The sequence below is a fragment of the Nelumbo lutea genome, chromosome 3 (assembly GCF_056320005.1).
Source record: "Nelumbo lutea isolate HS-2025 chromosome 3, American lotus-T2T, whole genome shotgun sequence".
Classification (NCBI taxonomy): Eukaryota; Viridiplantae; Streptophyta; class Magnoliopsida; order Proteales; family Nelumbonaceae; genus Nelumbo; species Nelumbo lutea.
The window spans coordinates 66988404-67000916 of NC_142686.1; the positions used below are offsets into that span (position 1 = coordinate 66988404).

The 12513-nt window shown below is 48.6% G+C and overlaps 1 non-coding gene across 1 annotated transcript; it reads left to right on the plus strand.

Moving 5' to 3' along the window:
• The first annotated feature begins 10222 nt into the window (after positions 1–10222).
• Positions 10223–10329, plus strand: LOC148865402 (small nucleolar RNA R71). Its single transcript, XR_016112118.1, has one exon. It is a non-coding gene; the product is annotated as a small nucleolar RNA R71 (small nucleolar RNA).
• Positions 10330–12513: the final 2184 nt, after the last annotated feature.

The window sequence follows — 12513 nt, forward strand, 5'->3', positions numbered from 1 at the left end:
GGCATGCTAGCCCAGAAGGAGAAGGCATCGGCCCTTGTGAAGGGGGGGGTTCTTCCCGCCAGGTCCCTGCCAAGGGGGCGAGAGCCCAGGTCCCTACCAAAGGGACTTCTTCAACAGCTCTCTCGAGGGGAGCCACTCCACAAATCCCCATGAAGAGGAAGGGGCCCGTCAAGGAGGGCCAGCCAGGGCATAAGGAGCAAGTGCCACAGCAGCCGGCCAAGGTGCCGAGAGGACCTGCCAACGAGGTCAAGGCAGGGAGGAAGAGGTCGGCCGAGGAGGCCGTAGGGGGTCAGCCGTAGCAGAAGGTGGCCTGCACCAGGAGTTCTATCGGTGACACCCCGAGGAGGCCCCACAAGGAGTGAACGGGGCCGTTTTCTGCTCCTACACCATTGGAGGAGCTCGCTCAGGGGTTTGACCAAATCTTCTGCCCTGAGTGGGAGATCCGCGAGGGGGACTCTATCCGCAACGCGGAAGTTAGCCCGAGGTTGGTGAGTGGGGCTCTCCTATTATGGGACAGCTTCTAGATGCTGGGGATGGTCTCGAACAGGTTGTACAAGCAAGGGTTGTAGAGCCTGGCCGAGGTAACAACTCGCTCCCCTTTCCTTTCCTTCTTTTCTTTGTTTATCTACTGGGTGCTAATTGTTTTCTCATTGCAGGTCTGTCTTCACTTTGTTGGGCTAGGGGATTGTCTGAAATTGACCCTAGCCAACATGGACAAGCTGGAGGCTGAGAAAGACAAGCTTCAGCAATTCGCCACCACCGCCATGGAGAAGCGTTGTGAGTTCCAGCGATACTTCGACAATGAACAAAAGCTTCGCATGGAGACCGAAGAGAAGCTGAAGAAGACGTAGGATCTCCTTTCCCAAGAGCAGATGGAGAGGGCTCGTGTAGAGAGACTCATTTTTGAGGCCGAATAGCATCTCCAGTAGGCCGAGGTAGACATCGTCGAGGTGAACAAGCGGGCGGCCGAGGAGGCAGCTAAGAGGGCTGCAGAGGCCGAACAGAAGGTAGCCAAGTCTAAGAAGAGGGCCCAAGAGGTAGGGAAATGAGCCGATGAGTTAGCTGATCTCGCTTTTGGGGCTTACTTGGATGGGATTGAAGACACCAAGAAGGCACTTGCCCCGGTGCTTTCAGATTTTGATGCCAAATCATTGAAGGTGATCCCTAACTCTCCTAAAGAGCCTGTTGATTTTGCACTTCCTCCTCCAGCTGGTAACGAGGCTTAGGCTAGGCTTTTTATCTTTTTTCTTTCTCTCTCTCTCTCTCTTTGACATTGTAGATATCTTTGGCCCGAGGGGCCGTAAGACAATTTTGTAAAGACCAAAGTTTTGTACATAATGAAAATCGGTGGCATTTTTTATCTTTGCCTCAAATGTTGTACTTGTACTTTGTTGTTTTGTTTTTCCTTATACTTTTTGCACTTATGCTTTTGTTGTCGAAGGGTCCTTAACCCTTCAAGAGAAAAATCACAACGTGAGACAAGTATAGCTCTCTTCGGTTTACTTTACTTTATGCGTGAGGAGCATGGTGGAGGGTTGGCTGAGGCGAAGCCTCCGCGACTAGGCCAGGGCTTGCTTGGCCTACCACCCTTCTTAAGCATTCACTTAGGCAAGGCCGAAGCAGGGCATGAGGCTCGCTTGGCTCTCCTCCCTTTGAATAAATAGCAAGATGACCTATCAACGTGAGAGTGGGGCCGAGGTTGAGCTGAGGCTCACTTGTCTCCTAATCTTCTAAGTATTGGTTTCGGCGAGGCCGAAGTAGCTTGCCGTATTGAAGGGTGGCCGAGACAAAGTTGAGGCCCGTCTGGCTTTGTGAGAACTAGGCAGAGCTGAGGATCGCCTGGCTCCCGTATCCTTGCACATTAGCTCCAACGAGGCTGAGGTGACCTACCCTATTGGGGGGTGGCTGAGACAAAGCTGAGGCATGTCTGGCTCCGTGGGACCTAGGTAGAGCCAAAGCTTGCCTAGCTCCCATATCCCCGCATACTTGTTTCGACGAGGCCAAGCACAATGCTCCGAGGAGGTTGGCTTCCATTGCTGGTAGCGCTAAGTGTGAAAGTTTAGGAGGCTAGCCGCCGTCGAGGTGGGGCATTGAGGCACATGAGCCCCTCGGTTGCCTTGGTGTATTCTAACACATTAAGTCACAGCTAGGTTGTTCGCTACTTATTCGCTAAGTCTTGGCATCGGTCTAACAAGGGAGTACAGTCCTTGGAGGAGGTCGTGCACCTTTGCCAGACGCGAGGCTGAGGAGGAACTTAGTAGGTACACGCACTGAGCATTGAGCCGAAGAGGAACTTTGCTTCATTCATCCAATAGTTTCAATAAAATATCACAATCATTTGTAGTACAACCAGAGATTCTTCGAGTTCCATGTCTGAGGTACAAGTCTTCCATCTAGGTGTTCTAGGTGAAAAGTGTCGGGGCTGACAACTCGCTTGATTCTTTAGGGGCCTTCCCAGTTGGGGCCCAGATTCCCTCTTTAGGTTTGGGAACCATGACTTTTTAGAGGACAATGTCTCCTTCTTGATAATGTCTTTCTTTTACCCTGGAGTTGTAGTAGCGAGCCACTCGCTGCTGTTAAGCAGCTACCCATATCTGATGTAACCGTTTTTGGCCACGTACCAATGTTTTGTGATGTAAAATTTTTGGCAAAGTACCTCGTTATTCGACCCAGTGGTGGCATGCCTTAGTGACGAGCTACTTGGTGGCGAACTCCCTGGGGGAGAACTGCTTGGTAACTAACTGCTTGGTGGCGAAATGTCTTGGTGGCGAATTAACTAGTGGTGAACTGCCTTGGTGGCAAACTGCCTGGTGGCGAACTCCCTGGTGGCGAACTGCCTGGGGGTGAACTGCCTTGGTGGCGAACTGCCTTGGTGGCGAACTGCTTGGGGGCGAACTGCCTGGGGGCGAACTGCCTTGGTGGCGAACTGCCTGGGGGCGAACGGCCTTGGTGGCGAACTGCCTGGGGGCGAACTGCCTGGTGGCCAACTCCCTGGTGGCAAACTGCCTGGGGGCGAACTGCCTTGGTGGCAAACTGCCTTGGGGTGAACTGCCTTCGTGGCGAACTGCCTTGGGGCAAACTGCCTGGGGGTGAACTGCCTTGGGGCGAACTACATTGGTGGTGAACTGCCTGGTGGCGAACTGCTTGGGGGCGAACTGCCTTGGTGGCAAACTGCTTGGGAGCGAACTGCCTTGGTGGCGAACTGCCTCGGGGTGAACTGCCTTACTGGCGAACTGCATGGGGGCGAATTTCCTTGGGGGCGAACTGCCTTGGTGGCGAACTGCCTGGGGGCAAACTACTTGGGGGCGAATTGCCTGGCGAACTCCCTACTAGGCGGTCGATGCTTTAGAGAATGTTGGAGCTCCCTGGTGCGGCACAATCCGACTGCCCTCAGCATGAGGTGGTCTTCTTTCCTTTGTAGGCTGCGGGAGATGAGGGACCTGCGAGAACTTCATCTTTTCCTCCTCTTTGTAGGTGGCGGGAGCTGAGAGACCTGCGAGAACTCCATCTTCTCCTCCTCTTTGTAGGTGGCGGGAGCTAAGGGACCTCCAAGAATTCCATCTTTTCCTCCTCCTTGTAGGTGGCGGGAGTTGAGGGATCTCCGAGAACTCCATCTGTTCCTCCTCCTTGTAGGTGGGGGGAGCTGAGGGACTTTCGAGAACTGCATCTTTTCCTCCTCTTCGTAGGCGGCGGGAGCTGAAGGAATTGCGAGAACTGAATCAGAGGTCCCGGGGGTACTTTCCCGGTGGGGGCTCTCTGATGCTTAAGTTAGCACTGTTATTGTAGAGAGCTTTGGAGATAATATGAGAGAGCTAGAGAGTAGGGTTACTTCCCTTTCTTTTCCATCCCCTTCCCCTTTGGGGGGTGAGGTCTTTATATACCGGAGTCTTCGTGGGTTAGGTGGGTGAAAAGCCTCCAAACGGTAAGACTCGTCGCATCCTATTAGAACCGGGGTACGGTGGTGAACTCCTCGAGGTCGTCAGGCTGGCGCTTGTGTCAGGCGGCCAGGTCGGTGCCTTGGCCGGGTTGTTAGAGGGGTGCCTGCGTAAGTCGGCGGGTCAGTGTTTAGGCTAGGTCGTCAGGTCCGCGCCTGTGTCAGTCGGCGGGACAGTGTCTAGATCTGGTCGTCAAGCTGGCGCCTGTGTCAGTCGGCGGGTCAGTGTCTAGATCAGGTCATCAAGCTGGCGCCTTGACCGGATCATGCGCTAGGCTGGTCTACGTCGACCAGGTCGCGCATGCCGTGCGCAGTTCGCACAGGCCGCGCACAGTTCACGCAGGCCGCGCGTGCGCCGCGCAGTTCATGCGCGCCGTGCACAGTTCGCGTAGGCCGCGCGTGCATCATGCAGGCACGCATCAGGCCACGCGCAGGTCGCGCCAGGCCGGCTAGACAGGTGCCCGGGTGGGTCACCAACTTCGTAAGTTTGTTGGCTGGGTGTTTTCCTAGTTGTCACGAGGTGCCATGTGTCACAATTTTACAGGAGGGCCAAATCTGCCCTCATCAATAGCCCCCCACTCCCGAGCTGATAGTAACTCAGCGAAGGGATTAGATTTCTTTTGGCCCGTAAGTCGATGAGCTAGTAAGTGATGATCCAATTACTAGTATGGCCCGTAGGCTTTGGGAGCGACTCGTAGTCTAATCTTTTTTGACTTTGCCCGTGCCGGAGAGGCGATAGGGTCTTGAGCAGTAATGTGGCCCGTAGGCTTTTGGGAGTGACTCGTAGTCTACTCTCTTTTTTTGACTTTTGCTCGTGCCGGAGAGACGACCGGGTCTTAAGCAGTAATGTGGCACGTAGGCTTTTGGGAGCGACTCGTAGTCTACTCTTTCTTGACTTTTGCCCATGCCGGAGAGGCGACCAGGTCTTAAACAGTAATGTGGCCCATAGGCTTTTGGGAGTGACTCGTAGTCCACTCTTTTTTGACTTTTGCCCGTGCCGGAGAGGCGACCGGGTCTTAAGTAGTAATGTGGTCCGTAGGCTTTTGGGAGCGACTCGTAGTCTACTCTTTTTTTACTTTTGCCCATGCCGGAGAGGCAATCAAGTCTTAAGTAGTGAGGTGGCCCGTAGGCTTGGCCTGCATCAGCTTCGTAATGTTGGTCACCTACTCCTACAAGAAGCTACTAGGGGCTCGACCTTCGGGGGCAACACCACTAACTTTAGATTGCCAGCTCACACGGGAGCCTTGGAAGGCTCGACCAGTAAGGGCGCCTATGTAGTCAGTTGGCCGCCAACTCCCGCGGAAGCCAGAGCTCATCTTTGTAGGGGGGACCTTGCGGAGAGGACTGATGTGCATTATCTGAATTGAAAGTAAGGTTGGTAGAGCTACTTAGTCCGTTAGCTCCCTGCATAGTCTCTGAGTTCATAAAAAATGTAAACTATAAAGTGATAGCTTCAATTTCTAAAAAGTGAGGACTTAGTTTTGGCAAGATGAGAACTTAGCTTTGGTAGGATGAGAACTTAGCTTTTTGTAGCGGGTTCCCATAGACGGCGCCAATTGATGTAACCGTTTTTGGCCACGTACCAATGTTTTGTGATGTAAAATTTTTTGGCAAAGTACCTCATTATTCGACCCAGTGGTGGCGTGCCTTAGTGATGAGCTACTTGGTGGCGAACTCCCTGGGGGAGAACTGCTTGGTAACTAACTGCTTGGTGGTGAACTGTCTTGGTGGCAAACTGCCTTGGTAGCGAACTACCTGGTGGCGAACTCCCTTGTGGCGAACTGCCTGGGGGCGAACTGCCTTGGTGGCGAACTGCCTGGGGGCGAACTGCCTTGGTGGTGAACTGCCTGGGGGCGAACTGCCTGGTGGCCAACTCCCTGGTGGCGAATTGCCTGGGGGCGAACTGCCTTGGTGGCAAACTGCCTGGGGGCGAACTGCCTTGGTGGCAAACTGCCTGGGGGAGAACTGCCTTGGTGGCAAACTGCCTGGGGGCGAGCTTCCTTGGGGCGAACTGCCTTGGTGGCAAACTGCCTGAGGGCGAACTGCCTTGGGGCGAACTGCCTTGGTAGCGAACTACCTGGTGGTGAACTGCCTGGGGGTGAACTTTCTTGGTGGCGAACTACCTGGGGGCGAACTGCCTTGGTGGCAAACTGCCTGGGGGGAACTGCCTTGGTGGCGAACTGCCTAGGGGTGAACTGCCTTGGGAGCGAACTGCCTTGGTGGCAAACTGCCTGGGGGTGAACTACTTGGCAAACTCCCAACTAGGCGGTCGATGCCTTAGAGAATGTTGGAGCTCCCTGGTGCGGCGCAATCCGACTGCCCTCAGCATGAGGTGGTCTTCTTTCCTTTGTAGGCTGCGAGAGATGAGGAACCTACGAGAACTTCATCTTTTCCTCCTCTTTGTAGGTGGCGGGAGCTGAGAGACCTGCGAGAACTCCATCTTTTCCTCCTCTTTGTAGGTGGCGAGAGCTAAGGGACCTTTGAGAACTCCATCTTTTCCTCCTCCTTGTAGGTGGCGGGAGTTGGGGGACCTCCGAGAACTCCATCTCTTCCTCCTCCTTGTAGGTGGGGGGAGCTGAGGGACTTCCGAGAACTACATCTTTTCCTCCTCTTTGTAGGTGGCGGGAGCTGAAGGACCTGCGAGAACTGAATCAGAGGTCCCGGGGGTACTTTCCCGGTGGGGGCTCTCCGATGCTTAAGTTAGCACTCTTATTGTAGAGAGCTTTGAAGATAATATGAGAGAGCTAGAGAGTAGGGTTACTTCCCTTTCTTTTCCATCCCCTTCCCCTTTGGGGGGTGAGGTCTTTATATACTGGAGTCTTCGCGTGTTAGGTGGGTGAAAAGCCTCCAAACGGTAAGTCTCGTCGCATCCTGTCAGAACCGGGGTACGGTGGTGAAATCCTCGAGGTCGTCAGGCTGGCGCTTGTGTCAGGCGGCCAGGTCGGCGCCTGGGCCGGGTTGTCAGAGGGGTGCCTGTGTCAGTCGGCGGGACAGTGTCTAGATCAAGTCGTCAAGCTGGCGCCTGTGTCAGTCGGTGGGTCAGTGTCTAGATCAGGTCGTCAAGCTGGCGCCTTGGCCGGATCATGCGCTAGGTTGGTCCAGGTCGGCCAGGTCGCGCAGGTCGTGCGTAGTTCGTGCAGGCCGAGCACAGTTCGCGTAGGCCACGCGCTAGGCCGCGTGCGCCGCGCAGTTTGGGCGCGCCGTGCGCAGTTCGCGCATGCCACGCGCAGGTCACGCCAGGCCGGACAGACAGGTGCCCGGGTGGGTCACCAACTTCGTAAGTTTGTTGGCTGGGTGTTTTCCTAGTTGTCACAAGGTGCCACGTGTCACAATTTTACAGGAGGGCCAAATTTGCCCTCATCAACATCCATGCTTACTCTTGGGCTTCTTCTAATAGATCTAAGTTTGCTTTAAGGGCATCATCATTCTTGGCTTCATTATATGCCTCAATTCTGAGTGTTGGTTGGCTGATCTCTGTTGGAATTACTGCTTCTGTGTCGTAGGTTAAGCCAAAGAGGGTTTCTCCCATGGCTGTTTGAGGTGTAGTTCGGTAAGCCTAGAGTATACTGTTCAGTTCTTCAACCCATAGGCCATATAGCTCGGTCCAATTTGGTCTTCAGCCCATCCAGTATTGTCCTGTTGGTGACCTCGGCTTGGCCATTGGTTTGAGGATAGCCTACCGAGGTGTACTGTTGCCTGAAACTGAAGGAGGTGCACCACTCCCAAAACTTGGTGTCATCAAATTGCTTCTCGTTGTCGGTGACCAGCATGTAGGGTAGGCCGAAGCGACAAATAATGTTTTTCCAAAAGAAATTTTGGATGGCTCGCGCTATGATGGCGGCTAGAGGCTCGGCCTCTACCCACTTAGTGAAGTAGTCTACTACAACAATGAGGTATTGCTTACACTAATATTGTTGTAATAAATCCCCGACAACGATGCCAAAAACTTGATGTGTATTGCTTACACTAGCAAGTGCACTAGCCGATCAAGTAATAAATTGAGTATCGTTCCCACGAGGATTTATCGAACAACTACTAGTAATAAATCAGTCAATTGTTATCTGATAAACCAAATTCTTAACCTAATCAAAATCTAAATTCCTAACTAGCAAACTATCCTAATCAATTCAGATCAAACCACCTTCATGTAGAGAGAAGCAAGGTTGTACAAGAACACTATTAGATTCAGTCCAACAATTAATTCATGAAGTTATTCAATTGAATTGGGATTCAGCCATGGTTTGGTGAAACCCTAATGGCATCAGCAGCCACTCTTGAGCACAACTCATCCTATCCATGGGTGATAATTCTTATATCTCTATCAAGAATTTAATCCCCATGGATGCATTAAGAGTAAATAATTCAAAGGACATCAATTCAGATTTGAATGAACACCAACCGAATCACACAAATTATCTCTAAGATCTGTTAGATTAGGTTCTTGATTAGCAGATCTGATTACCTAAATTCTTTCTTAAGCAATTAATGTTAGACAGTGTATGCCCTTAGCTCCAATCAGTTTAATGTACATTATGACATTTATTGTAAATGAATAAAGTACATATTTGATTCATGTTATTGTGGTGTGTTTCTGTGTAATACCCTTAAATTGGACACTTATGATACTTGTGTTAGTTTAGAATGTTCACAGTCGTTGGATAAGTCTGGGGAGATTTATCCTACTAAGGCTGACACTGATGTGCCGCCAAGTGTTGGGGTGGCCTGTCCCAGCTGTCAGGGTAAGACCCAAGGTACATGCAGTGTAGGTTTACTTGAAACCTTGAACCGGACCAGATTTCTAGTATTGCCCTGGACCTTGGAGATTGATTGGCAAAACTGGAAAGTTACACTTGACCCCTAGACTTGATTATGATATTGCAGTAGGTGTCAGATTGGGCTATCTTTGATATGCCAATGAGTGAGATCCTTAGAAGGGGTCAAAACCTGGGTATGTTGGGACAGTCCGAGAATTCATCTGAGTGGGTGATCATAGTGACAGGATCATTCCCTTTGTCGAATAAAGGTAATGATCGGAGATGCACTCTCTCTGATGGAAACCAAGACTGCCGATAGCAAATTTTAATCGCTGAAATTTGTTTTGCAAAATATATTTATATACGGATATACATATATATATTATGGTTTCAAAATGTTTGCAAAAAGGTTTTAATTCTCGGGATCCATGTGAGCAGAGAGTGTAGCACTGTTCCTTGTAGCCGAGGGAGAGGTCCTCTCTTGTCAGGCAGTGTTTGATCATTATGGGCTGAGAGGTTAAGTGTAAGACCATTGAGGGTAATACCTGATGGACTAATCTTGCATCTGCCCACAGTCTCTGGGTTTTTATAAGGTGGCTTGGCCCAGGGACCACTTAGTGTAAGTGTTGGGCCCATTAAGAGCCCATGGTGATGGGCTCAGTGGTTCACTGTCTATAACAGTATATTCAGCCAGGCCTTATAACAAAGGCTAGGCTGAACCCATGTGGCTGATGTGTAGATCAATGTTTGGGTCCCACGCCATACAAAGAAGCCCAATTGGGTAGTAGTTTGGAGGGTTATTGAGTACATGGACTTATTGAGCCTAAAGCCCATTTCGCAGTTCTATTCATTCTGGTCTATAATTAATTTTTTTTTTAATTTTTAGATTAAATGTATAGTTATTCGGTCTAATGTAATATTAATAGAAAAGTTAGGGCTTTCTATTTTATTTTATTCAAGATCTAAGCTGTATGCGCTAGAGAAGGAAAATTCACAGATGGGAAAATCGCTATCTGCGATTTGCAGTTTATGAAACTGTAAACTGTGATCTAACATTTGTTTTGCAGGTTTGAGGTGTGCAAACAGCCCTATTACTAATTCTTGCTTGTTCTTTAATCAGTAAATTTAATTTTAGATCTTTTATTGAATTAATTCTTTAATTAAAAATCAAACCCTAGACCCATTCGAACCAAATTGGTCCAAACTGATTGGACCGAACCTGTGGTTCGATGGAAGTTGATGTCAGCCCTAATTTCCCACTTTTGGGCCAAGGGATTGATATTTAATTGAAAGATTTAATTCGGCCCACACTTGTAGGGCTGTATAGGTGTCCACATTGTGAAGTTTGGACTGTCTCCTAACTTGTGCTCTCTCAGAATGTCATTGGTAGTTATTTGCATCCATCTCCTCTATGAGTGCATGGGCAACTTCAGGAGTTTTGTTATTGATGGAACCCCCAACTGCAGCATCCATAATGGTCTTGTTGGCTTCGGTTAGCCCATTATAGAAGGTTTGGACTTGCAGCCATACGGGAAGTCCATGATGAGGGACCTTCCTCAATAGCTCCTTGTAATGCTCCCATGACTCATACAATGACTCTTCGTCTTGATGAAAGAAAGTGGTGATATCATTCCTCATCTTTGTTGTTTTGGATGGAGGAAATTACTTGGAGAGGAATCGGCTAGCAATTTCATCCCATGTTGCTATAGATCCAGCTGGCAAAGAATCCAGCCAAGTCTTGGCTTTGTCCTTCAATGAGAATGGGAACAACCTGAGCCTCACTGCATCATCACTAACCCCATTGTGCTTAAATGTATCACAAATTTCCAAGAAGTTGGCGATGTGAGTGTTTGGATCTTCATGATGGATGGTTTGATCTCAAAGTTGTTGGCAGCTATAGCTGGTCTCACAATCTTGAAGCAGCCTCGGTGAGGGTTGGTTTGGCATAGTCCATCATGGCTCTTGGTTCGGCCATCTCTTCAATTTCAGCTCTCACTTGCCTAGAAACTCTAAGGCAGCTGTGGAGAGTTCTTTCAATCTCGGGATCATAGGTGATGCTCTCCATTTCACTTCTACGTGTCATAAACTGTACAAGTCAAAGTCATAAAGAGGCTAATATGCACATATCATAAAAGCAATGTACCAATCCAAGAAAACTGAATACTACCGAGAATAAAAAAAAAAAAGAAAAGCAAACAAAGACAATGAGCAAGAAGAAAGGAGACTACTTATCAGCAGTGGAGGCTAATATGCACATATCAGAAACATAATATACAGAATTAAAATCAGATTAGCAATGGCTAATGGTTCCTAATATTGTTGTAATAAATCCCCGGCAACGATGCCAAAAACTTGATGTGTATTGCTTACACTAGCAAGTGCACTAGCCGATCAAGTAATAAAGTGATGAGTAGAGTATCGTTCCCACGAGAATTTATCCAACAACTAGTAGTAATAAATCAGTCAATTGTTATCTGATAAACCAAATTCTTAACCTAATCAAAATCTGAATTCCTAACTAGCAAACTATTCTAATCAATTCGGATCAAACCACCTTATGTAGAGAGAAGCAAGGCTGTATAAGTACACTAACAGATTCAGTCCAACAATTAATTCAGGAAGTTATTCAATGGAATTGGGATTTAGCCATGGTTTGGTGAAACCCTAATGGCATGAGCAGCCTCTCTCGAGCACAACTCATCCTATCCATGGGTGACAATTCTTATATCTCTATCAAGAATTTAATCCCCATGGATGCATTAAGAGGAAGCAATTCGAAGGGCATCAATTCAGATTTGAATGAACATCAACTAAATCACACAAATTATCTCTAAGATGTGTTAGATTCGGTTCTTGATTAGCAGATCTGATTACCTAAATTCTTTCTCAAGCATTTTAGACAATCCAAGAATCAAGAAGAATTCGGCCAAGACTGTTCTAACAATTAAAACCCTAGCCAAGAAACATCAAGAATGAATCCAATCAATCGAATAACCCTAGAGAACTAATTATAGATCTGAAACATCATCAATCATGGTTCAAATTCTAGCAAGAAAGAGAGATTAATTGACAAAATTGCATGAAACCCTAGCTGAAATTGGTTACAAATTGCACAGAACCAAATAAGAAGACAACCTAGAATTCTGCTTCAATCTTCAATTTCTTAGATGTGATTCTCCTCCAATTCGCATTCAGCAACCTTCTTCTTCTTCTAGATCTTCTCTTTTCTCCTTTCTCGTGCCTCTCCTCTCTCCTTTCTCCTTTTGAGTGTTCGAACCCTTTTCTCCCCTTTCTTTTCTCTTTTTATACTTTTCTTTTCATCCCTTTCTCTTCTAAAAGGTAGCCGTCTTTAGGACCCCTTGGGCTGCAACTTGTGCATCACTTGGGCCTCCCACTTGGTGGGCCAAAAGGTCTCCCTTGGAGAGTCTTGGCCGGGCTCTCTTCTTGGTGTCCCCCATGGGGCTTTGCTTTTTTATGGGCTGAAAGTGCCCTCCTTATGACTCTTGGTTGGGCATGTCTTGTAGATGGACCGAATTGCTTCCACATTTGCCCTCTCAACATGGTTTTATGCTATCTTCCCCCTAAGCTGGTTCACACTCTTGAATTCCTAAAATCATTCTCAATTAGGGTGAGAAATCATGCAAATTATCATCAAAACCATGCATAAAACAATAGAAATGTTGTGTAGTTTGCACATACATCAGTGGCATAAGTTGGCATGCTTCTGACATGGATCACACTTTTGCACCAATCTAGCTATGTCCTTGTGGAGGGTAAGCCAGAAGTAGCCCTGCGTTAAGGCTTTTTGGGCTAGGGCTCTCCCAT